Source organism: Scyliorhinus canicula, chromosome 2 (genome assembly GCF_902713615.1).
Source record: "Scyliorhinus canicula chromosome 2, sScyCan1.1, whole genome shotgun sequence".
Classification (NCBI taxonomy): Eukaryota; Metazoa; Chordata; class Chondrichthyes; order Carcharhiniformes; family Scyliorhinidae; genus Scyliorhinus; species Scyliorhinus canicula.
The window spans coordinates 268,011,051-268,022,381 of NC_052147.1; the positions used below are offsets into that span (position 1 = coordinate 268,011,051).

Here is an 11,331-nt window from a genome sequence, read left to right on the forward strand (position 1 = left end):
TTCTGCTGCAGTAGACCTTCTGCCGTGAGTTGCCAACTCTTCCCTCTTGAGCTTCTTCTGGTGAATTTTATCAGTGTCGGTAGCTTCAATTAGCATCTTCCTTTAGTTCAGAATCTGTTTAAGATGTCCCTTTTCTTAATCTTTCAGCAATTCTGTGAGGATGAGGGTTTTGGTCCAGAGCTTCCACCATGTTGGGAAGGTTTTGATTACAGCACGTGTCTGTTAAAGAAATCTTGGTAGACTTCCAAATGTTAAAAGAAAGTCTACATGTAACTATATACAAACATAAAGTAAAGGACACTGTATTGAACTATCTAAATCCTAGGCGCCTGGCCAAAACCACACTGACCCTAGGTTTAGGTCTTGTGCCTTCATATATCATTGTGCGGGCAGAGCTGCAATCACTCCTGCATTAGGTTTGTGCCAGACCCTTCTACTACAATTCAATATGGATGTCCAAACATTAACGGGCACATGGCAGAAGTGACTTGTAGAAAATTACCAAACGGTTTCGATAGAATAAAGGTTGAGTCAGGGATACCTAAAAGTAACTTCTAAGAGACTGAACACAATGCAAAATATTTCATAAATATCATAGAAAAATTGAACCTTTCGGAGGTAAGAAGCAGGAGGAATATCTATCCATCTGCTTTCTATCCAAGTACGCAAGAGGAAAGTGGAAAATAATTGACATTTAAAGGTTACGGAAAAAAAATTCAGAACGCCACATCTACAAATAGACGATATGAATACGTTTGGTTTTGATGAAAATATCACTGCTAATTAAAACAACCTTTTTTGAAGAGGAAGATGGGAGATGGGTGGTTGGGGGGGGGGGGGGGGGGGGGGGGTAGGCATCTCAGTTGGTATCTAGAATGATGATAGTCAGGGTTCCACAATTACCTTCTGGGATAATTTGAATTTGGTGTTCTGTGAACACTGTCGAAAATCATCATCCATGTTCACGGTAATTACTTTGGATTGATTGTGTGATATTCTTACACTCCTCTGAGGTCTCGATGTTCCTTCAATTCTGGCATTTTGTGCATCCTCCATTTCAGTCATCCCATCATTGCTGGCTGTGCATTCAGCTGCCCGGGCCCTAAACTATGAAGTTGTTCCCTGAATCTCTCATTCGATCTTTCCCCCTTTCTGATCATCATTCCACGGCCTTCCTCTGTGAAAAAGCCCTCGATCACCTCTTCTGGCATCGTCTTAAGTGTTTCAGTGTCAGATTCTTCTCCATAACGTTCCTGCGAATTATTTTGAAGCATTTGCGGTTTTAAAATCAATTTACGGGATGTAGGCGTTGCTGTGTGGGCCAGCATTTATTTGCCCATCCCTAGTTGCCCTTCTGAAGGTGGTGGTGAGTTGCTTTCTTGAACCGCTGCAGTCCTTGAGGTGTAGGTACACCTACTGTACTGTTAGGGAGGGAGTTCCAGAATTTTGTGCCCCTGTGACAGTGCAGGAAGGGTATATATTTCCAAGTCAGGGTGGTGAGTGACTTAAAGGCGAACCACCAGGTGGTGGGGCTCCCGGGTATCTGCTGCTCTTGTCCTTCTAGATGGTAGTGGTCATGGGTTTGGAAGGTGTTGTCTAAGGAACCTTGGTGAGTTACTGCAGTGCATCTTGTCGATGATTCACAAGGCTGCCACTGTTCGCCGGTGGTGGAGGGTTTTAATGTTTGTGGAAGGAGGAGCAATCAAGCGGGCTGCTATATGATATTAATGTGTCATGGGAATGTCACTTTAAGAAATGTTTGTCTGCTCAAGTGGTTGTAGTGATGTCAGAGTGTGTGTGGAGCTGAGCTATGGCTCTGCTTTTTAGTTTCGCTTTGAGAAAAAGCTTGGGTGTGTCTGTGTTTTTTGGTTTTGTTTCGTGTTGGAGCTGAAGCCAGCCAAAGAAGGTGTAATTTTGATCACTCTGCCATCTAAATACTATCTCAAGATCATTTGATGAATTCAGAGTGATAACTGCCCTCAGTAGAGAATTTAAACCTGATGTGCTTCTGTAAAAAGGATTTTTGTCTTATGGATGTCAAAAGGAAAGTTTAAGGATTACTTAGAGTGTTGTATTCTTTGGGGGGTGTATTTGAATTTATGGTTGCTGAGATGTTCACTGTATGTTTTAAAAAGGGTAACTGAGGTCATAGAATAAACATTGTTTTGCTTTAAAAATTACTTTTAAATTTCTGCTGCATCACACCTGTAGAGTGGGCTGTGTGCTCCCCATACCACAATCCAGTAAACGCCGTGGGTCAGGGGAACTCCATGATACACAGGGGTTCTCTAAACCCTGGCCCATAACAAATACAATAGAGGAGTAGATCGGGATTAGTGGCTGGTGGAATGGAAGACCCTTGATTATTTAAGCATGGTCCCAATTAGACATTGTGCCAAGTAATTATCAAAGCGGAGATGGAGTTTTGTAGGCTCGCAGTCTTCTATGGAACACAGCCGGTTAAACAGAAATGATTACGTATGTGCAAGGAATAATGGGCGAAATTCTCCGACCCCCACAACAGGTCGGAGAATAGCGGGAGGGCCTTCCCGAAATTTTTCCCGCCCTCCCGCTATTCTCCCCCCCCCCCCCCGCCCAACTCCCAACACGAATCGCTGCCGCCGTTTTTTTACGGCCGGCAGCGATTCACAGCTGTTCGATGGGCCGAAGTCCCAGCCCTTTACGCTGTTTTTACGAACGGCAAACAGACCTGGTCTGGCCGTTCGTAAAAACGGCGGGAACAACTCGCTTTTTATAACCATGGCACCGATTGGCACGGCAGTACCACGGCCGTGCCAAGGGTGCCATGGGCCCGCGATCGGTGGGCAGCGGGCCCGCTGCTCGCGCACTATTTGTCCTTCCGCCGCCCCGCAGTATCCATTCGCGGGGCGGCTGAGGGGCATCCCGGCCCGCGCATGCGCGGGTTTCGCGCAAATACGCGATGACGTCATCCGCGCATGCGCGGGTTGGAGTCTTCCAATCCGCGCATGCGCGGCTGACGTCATATGACGCGTCAGCCGGCGCTAACTCCGGCAAGCGGGCTTAACGAAATTCGTTAAGCCCGTGATGCCGGAGCTTGCGGCGTCGGGCTGCTAGCCCCGACCGGGGACCAGAATCGGTTCCCGGTCGGGAAGGGGCGCGCTGGCGTCAAACCCGCCCGGGTTTGACGCCAGCCTTACGATTTCTCCCGTTTTGGGAGAATCGCGCCCAATATTTTTAAGATGACTAAATATATCAAAATTTGTTTATAAACTTCCTTAATTGCTGAATGTAGCTCAAAAGGTCTTATCAGAAAGCAGTGGCAATGAAAATAGATGTTGAAGAATGGGGCATAGTGGTTAGCACTGCTGCCTCACAGCGCCAGGGTCTGGGTTCGATTCCAGCCTTCAGTGGTCTGTGTGGAGTTTGTACATTTTCCCTGTGTCTGTGTGGATGTCCTCTGGGTGCTCCGGATTCCTCCCACAGTCCAAAGTTGCGCAGGTTAGGTGGACTGGCCAGGATAAATTGCTCCTCAGTATCAAAAGATGTGCAGGTTAAGTGATTACAGGAATAGGGCCATGGTGTGGGCCTAGGTGGGATGCTCATTTGGAGGGTTGGTTCACACTCGACAAGCCAAATGGCTTCATTCTGCACTGCAGGGATGCTATGGATTCTATGAAAGGGAGTCTGTGTGCAAATATTGGTGATGCCGTGTCTGCCCACACAGTTGGTAATTGTTGGTTTGGATGATAGTGTAGAATGTGATAAAGGCTGAGTCACATTTTCCTCATATTATTACCTGGTAAGATGGTTGAGATGATATTGCTTGTGTTATATTGCAGCCCAAGGACAAAATGGCCTCTTCCCCCTGTTGCATGTCTGGTGAATTGTGGGACTGCTGCATGAGATGACTTTAGTACCATTGGAGGCAGGAATTTTAGCCTCTGATGCTTTCGGCATCCTCCCCAAAGGATCAGTAAGATATCATCCCTGGCAGGAGGTAGTAGTGAGCCTCAGCGCCTCTGTGAACTGTCCACAATCGCAAAACAGTGGGGATTGATCTTCGCAGAAACAAGAGAGGAAGGTTCAGAGAGCAACAAGCATAACGGGGAGGAGGAACTGAAAGATCGCCGCGGTAGCGATATTGGACAATGGAGATGAATAAAGAATATTGCAACAAGGAGCAAACTATTGATAATTAATGACTCATTATGTGCACCTTTTTCCTTCCTCTGCATGGAATTCTTTATGTTCTCTTCTTTCTAATGCAGGACATAAATCTGAATTTCGTAGCATTCCTTTAATGAGGCACACTTTCCATCTGCAAGCTTCTTGTCAATCTATCAACCAGCAAAGTCCCACTTGGAGCAATACAGAACTGGTGTTATTTTTCAAGCAGAGTCTCTTTTGGATAGATGCTTCCGAGTAATCCTTTCTTTTGGAATAATACACTTTCTAATTTGCCTCATGGCGTTTTGACAAATCAAGCCAGGTTTGCAGTGTGACTTATAGATTTGCCAAAGGGAAGGTCAGGAAGAACTTTTTGACCATTTAATATAGAAGAACAAGTCTTGTCTCTTAATGCTACGTTTGGTGTTAGCTCAAATGCCTTCATTATTTGGAGTTCCAGAACAGCAATTTCAAAAACGCGGAGCTTTGCCAATTTTAATAGCTAATTATCAGATACCGACTTATATAATTCACAGCACCGTAGACGTACATTTGGACAGTTAAGTTTGTTTTTGCCTGTATAATATGTAATTAGGACAAAAATGCTGCAAAGGAAAAACACCATATTCAGCATCTTTGCAGTGATGGCTGTTTGGTTGAACTTCAAAAAAGTAAACTCTGAGGACCTTAACTGCCTCTCACAGTGCAACACTTGACTAAAGCGGACAATAAAAAGTTGAAAATGCCTACCAGAGTTATCAGGTAGGACACAATGGTCCTCATTAAAAGTTAAGGCTCCTATCCTGAGGGGCTTCCTCTAGTTCAGTATTTTTCAAACTTTTTTTCCCAGGACCCACTTTTACCGACCGGCCAACCTTCGTGACCCACCACTTTTGTTTACCTTTAATGCGACAGGTGAGCCTGTTTGTTCCTCGCAATTTCACTTTCTTTGTCATTCAATGTTACATTTCTGCTAAGGACTTAATCTGATGATATAAGTTCTCGCTGCAACCTTTGAAAAGAATCAAGAGGTTTATCCTCGAACTTGCCATTCTTAGTCTTCAAATGCCTTTGAAGTTTTGAGGGTTTTAAACTTTGATTTGCCAGTACTTCCCTGCATACAACACACATGGGTTTTGAATCCTGATCTGCTTTGGTACAATTAACAAAGCCATATCTCAAAAAATCATCTTTATCCTTCATTCCCGATTTCAGTTTCTTCTCAGTAGGCTGTTCACCAGAAGCACTGGGCCCCTATATATTTCAGACCAGCACTGCTTTGTCCTGCCGTGGACTCTCCTGCGCAGCTCTCTCCAACAGATTCAGTTGTGACTTGTGTCTTTGGCCCTCTCTTCCTTATAACAAAACGTTCCATCTTCAGTTCTTCCCAGTCCTGTTGCCTTGCTTGCTCATAGCTACAAAATGGAGGAATCTCTCCTCCATGATTTTGCGCCCAAATCATACACGTCAGTGATGTCAGTGTACGTGTCGGGTGCGTGACCTTTTCATTAGGAGTGACTAAAATTACTCTGAGTGACTCAGAAACTTGGGGCTTCTTTTTTGAAACTGTTACAAAGAGTCAATTGGACCAATAAAAGAATGAACAGCACACAGCTATAGACATTTATGTGTCAGCTGTATTCTTCAATCCCAGGTTTCTATGAAGATTCGAGTTTCATTACCTCAAATGTGAAAGTCTGAAATTTCTGTTTGGTTCTGGGACTCTTTGCACCTGGGCCAATTTTCCAAATCCACCTCTGCCAGGGTAATAATCTGTCCTTTATTCATCATGTACCTGACCACCAGATTTACCTCACCCAAACAGTCTGTCTTCTTTGAAGCCAGTATCCCAACCTGTTGTGATGATTTGATCATCCAACCGTGTTCCATTAATGAATCTCATGCAGTGTTCAGCATCACTAAGGGTGTTATATTTCACAAAACAGAATCTGCATGAAGTTTTCTTGCATTTTGTCCGAAAACATGATGATTCGCTTAATATCACCGCTTTATGAGAAGAGTTCATAGATCAGTTTCTTGGTGGTGTAAAACGATGGATTCCAACATAGAGAGTGAAGACGTATCTCAGTAATTTGTCCTGTTCATATCGGCTTCCCCGGAAGTGCTGGCCACGGTATTGGCCCAGCTACATGTAAGAGTCACTGTTGAGGGCGTTGAGTACCAAAGCCGAAGTGCTGGAGAGGTGAACTGCAAGGAAATCATCCACATGCCACTGGAAACTGGTCCCTCATGTTCAGCATTCCCAACTTAAAAGCCAGTCGCGGCCGGTGTTCTTAAAAGCTGGACGTGGCCGTTGGACGCTTCTCCTGTTCTCCCCGATTGTTCCGCAGCCCTCCCGACACTTGTCCATGACCCACCCATGGCTCCCGCCCCGCAGTTTGAAAAACCCTGCTCTAATTGACTCATGTCCTTTGTTATGCTTGACCTTTTAGAAAGAGATGGCACAATGTATATTGTAAAGACAGATATGAAAGCAAGTGTGTGCCACATAAGTGTGCAGCCCATGAATTACCTGATGTGAATCTGTGCATTTAAAAAAATTATTTTTGTCGGATGTGAGCATTTCTGTCCAGGCCAGCATTTGTTACCCACCCCTAATTGCTCTTGGGAAGGTGGTTGTGGTGAGCCGGCTTGTTGAACTGCTGAAGTCCATGTGGTATAAGTTCACCCACAAGTGAAGGAAAGGAGTTCCAGCGACAAGTGAGGAAATGGCAATGTAGCTCCAAGACAGGATGGTGGGTGGCTTGGAGGGGAACTTGATTAAGTGGTGACCTCATGCATCTGCTTCCCTTTCCCTTCTACATGGTAGAGGTCATGGTTTGGAAGGTGCTGCCTTAGGAGACTTGAATTCCTGCAGTGTATCTTGTAGATTCTATACACTGCTGCAACTGTATGCCACTGATGGAGAGAGTGATTGTTGAAGGAGACAGCCAGTCTCATGCGTTCCCGAGATCTACCCGAGGCGTAGGATCTAATTCCCTCACCTTGGAGAACTAGGACGAGCGTTCAGTGCTGGTTTCCGCAAACGGGGATGACATGGAATGGCACTCATGGGTATTGGAGGTCCCCAGGTGCATGCCCTCTGGGCAGGGTGATACCCTGGGACTGCCAGTCTAGCCCCTGACAGTGCCACCTGGGTGCCAGACCGGCACTGCCAAGGCTCCCAGGTGGCACTGCCAGCTGGCAGGGGAACTGCCAGGGTGCCAAGCTGGTATTTTTTTAAATTTAGAGTACCCAATTATTTTTTTATTAACAATTGAGGGGCAATTTAGCATGACCAATCCACCTACACTGCACATATTTGGGTAGTGGGGGTGAAACCCATGCAGACACGGGGAGAATGTGCAAACTCCACACAGACAGTGACCCAGGGCCGGGATTCGAACCCGGATCCTCAGCGCCGTAGGCAGCAATGCTAACCACTGTGCCACCGTGCTGCCCCTCAAGCTGGTATTTTTGCATGCCGGTAATCGGGTTGAGGGGTGCCCTGCATGGGATTGGGAGGGCCTGAGGAACCCCCTTATAGTGTGTTGGGGCCTGGGGGATTCGGGGGCCACATCGTGGGTTCGACAGTTCTGGACTCCATTTTACAAAATCACTACTTGCTACTGCCCCCTGGCCTGGGCAGCCATCCCTCATCAAGCCTGACATTTTTCAACAGTTTGTCAGTCTTTTGTTAGCCTCTCACTTCCCCTCCGCATACATGGTATGCTTGTAAGTACTTTGAGGAATTAATGCCCGTGAGATTTCCCCCTGAGAGGAGCAGAGCATCGTGGAAGGGTGGAACACTCTGTCTCCAACCCGATAATCAGATTTAAATAAATGCAAATGCTGGCTTTGCATGCTGACACCTGTGCAGGACGCAAACCTTATTATCGTCCCCAGTGAGGGATCGGTGCATCACGCCCAAATCGGCGTCGGGGACGGACCTCGAATTTGGTTGGACATCTGATTCTCCGGCCGATCACGCTTCATCATGTTTGTGGCAACGCGAGGCAGAAAATTTCACCCACTATATATTACAGATTTTGAGGAAGCAACAGAGTGTGCTGTGGCCAAATTTGGGGATGATGCAAAGGTGGGAGGGAAGGCAGGCTATCAGGAGGATATGAATAGTTTACAGAGAGATATCGACAGGTTAAGGGGGTGGGAAGAAAATTGGCAAATGGGATTCAATGTGGAAAACCTGCAATTGTTAATTTTGGAAGAAAAGATTGAGAAGGTGGATTATCATTTAAATGGAGAGAGGCTGCAGAATGTTGTAGCACAAAGGGATTTGGTGATTTGTGTTCATGAAACCCAGAAAGCCAGCATGCAAGTGCAGAAGGTAATACAGCAGGCAAATGGAATGCTGGTCCTTACTTCAAGGGGGATGGAGTATAAAAGTAAAGAGGTGTTGCTGCAACTGTACAAATACTAGTGAGGCCACATAGAGGCCGCATAACGTGTACAATTTTGGTTCCCTTAGGTAGAACATAGAACATACAGTGCAGAAGAAGGCTATTCGGCCCATTGAGTCAGCACCAACCCACTTAAGCCCTCACTTCCACTCTATCCCCGTAACCCAATAACCCCTCCTAACTTTTTTAGACACTAAGGGCAATTTAGCATGGCCAATCCACCTAACCTGCACGTCTTCGGATTGTGGGAGGAAACCAGAGCACCCGGAGGAAACCCAGGTAGACACGGGGAGATCATACAGACTCCGCACAGTGTCCCAGCGGGGAATCGAAGCTGGGACCCTGGAGCTGTGAAGCCAAAGTACTACCATGCTGCCCTAAGGAAAGTTAAGGAAAGATATTTTATCACTGGAGGCAGTACTGAGGCGGTTTATACTGGGATGATCCTGGGTATGGCAGGAATGCTATATGATGAAAGATTGGACAGGTTGGGTCTGTAGAAGTTCAGGAGAATGAGATATGGTATGATTGGGACAGATAGGGCGCAATTCTTCGATCCCCACGGTGGGAGAGAGGATCGAGCACCAGGGGGCCGTTCAGTAGGGGTCTGGCCCCCGATCAGTGCCCACTGATCGGCGGGCCGGCATCTCTAAAGGACGCACTCTTTTCCTCCGCCGCCCGGCAAGATCAATCCTCCATGTCTTGTGGGGTGCCCGCGGGAGGACGGCAACCGCGCATGCGCAGGTGATGTCATTTACATGGCGCCGGCCGCATAATTTACGCAGCGCTGCTTTCACGCGGCACTAAGGCCCGGCGCGCATAATTGTCGCGGCGCCGCTCCTAGCCCCCTGGGGGTGGGAGAATAGGGGGCAAGGAGCGGCCTCCGACGCCAGAGTGAAACGCTCCGGTTTTCACTCCGGCATCAGCCGTTGTGGAGAATTCCGCCCTTAGTCTGCCGATAGGAGAATTTCGCCCCTAGTTTCCCGATGGGAGAATTTTGCCCCTAAGATTCTCAGGAGTTTAGATGGGGTAAATATTGATTCCTCTTATGGGAGAGTGTAGGACCAGAGGGCATAGAATGAGGGGGTGTTCATTTAAGATAGATTTGAGGAAGAATGTCTACTCTCATTCTTCTAAACTCCAGGGAGGATAAGGCCCAATCTGCTCAACCTCCCCTTTTAAGGCAACTGCTTCATCATCATCATCATAATAATAATCATCACCTTTATTGTGACAAGTAAGCTTACATTAACACTGCAATGAAGTTACTGTGAAAAGCCATTAGTCATCACACTCCGGCGCCTGTTCGGGTACACTGAGGGAGAATTCAGAATGTCTAAATTACCTAACAGCACGTCTTTCGGAACTTGTGGGAGGAAACCGGAGCACCCGAAGGAAACCCACGCAGACACGGGGAGAACGTGCAGACTCCACACAGACAGTGACCCAGCAGGGAATCGAACCAGAGACCCTGGCGCAGTGAAGCAACAGTGCGAACCACTATGCTACTGTGCTGCCCAGGAATCAGGCTAGCAGAGTGAACACAGATTCAGATACGGATACAGATACGGGCAGCACGGTAGCACAGTGGTTCATACAGTTGCCTCAGATCTCCAGGCTCCCAGGTTCGAGTCCCGGCTGGGGTCACTGTCTGCGTAGTCTGGACATTCTCCCTGCGTCTGCATGGGTTTTCTCCAGGTGCTCCGGTTTCCTCCCACAGTCCAAAGATGTGCAGGTTAGGTGGATTGGGCATGCTAAATTGCCCTTAATGTCCAAAAGGTTTGGGTTGGGTCCCGGGGACAGGGCAGAGGTGTGGGCTCAGGTAGGGTGCTCTTTCCAATGGCCGGTGCAGATGGGCCGAATGGCCTCCTTCTGGACTGTAAATTCTGTGATTCAGATACCTCTCACTTTGAATGATTGCAATTAACTTACTTCTTTTCCCCATTCTGTCTTTGAGAGTAGAAAATTGTCACAATTATTTTCAGTATCTTATGCAGAACAATCATTGGGACAATGAACAGATTTTCTCAGTAATGCACCATCTCAATACGGTCTCCTTAGCACCCTACATTCTAAATCGGGAGCATCACGGAGTCGTCCGTCGCGGCGCTCCCGATCATGCAAATCTGCGCGCAACAGCCGCAGCAGCCGCCTTTTAATAATATCGGCTGCAAGCGGCCTTCAAAATTGCCAGGAACAGATTTTAAAAATTTGGCCGCACTGCGCATGCGTGCCCGATCATCAGTGCACATGCGCAAAACTATGCGCCTGCGCACCGATGATTGGGCACGCATGCGCAATGCGGCCAAATTTTTTTTCATGTGGTTGTTGCCTTTTTTTTTCAAGTTCGTGGGGGGCCAAAGGGACAAAGGGACCATTGGGGTCAAAGGGACCATTGGGGTCAAAAGGACCAAGAAACATTGGGGTCAAAGGGACCAAGAACCATTTCCTCCATTTTTGTCAGCAACAAACAAGGTAAGAGAAAATGGTGGGTCGCGCAGGTCGGCCAGCGTGGGCCGCAAGGTCGGCCGGCGTGGGTCACAATGTTCGGCCGCGTGTGTCGCGAAGGTCGGCCGCCGGGTTGGGTCCCGAAGTTTGGCTGGTTGGTAAAAATAGATCCCCGGGAAAAAAGTTTGAAAACACTGTTCTAAATGACAAATCTCCTCAACAGCTAATCTCAGTCGCAAATCTCCACAATAAAATATCTCTTCAGAGGTGAATTAATAGTCATATCTTGGCAGGTTGTGAAATGATAACAGGG

General features: G+C 47.2%; 1 pseudogene; it reads right to left on the bottom strand.

Moving 5' to 3' along the window:
• Nucleotides 1-1,061: 1,061 nt before the first annotated feature.
• Nucleotides 1,062-10,515, bottom strand: LOC119962329 (annotated as a pseudogene).
• Between the last annotated feature and the right edge of the window lie 816 nt (nt 10,516-11,331).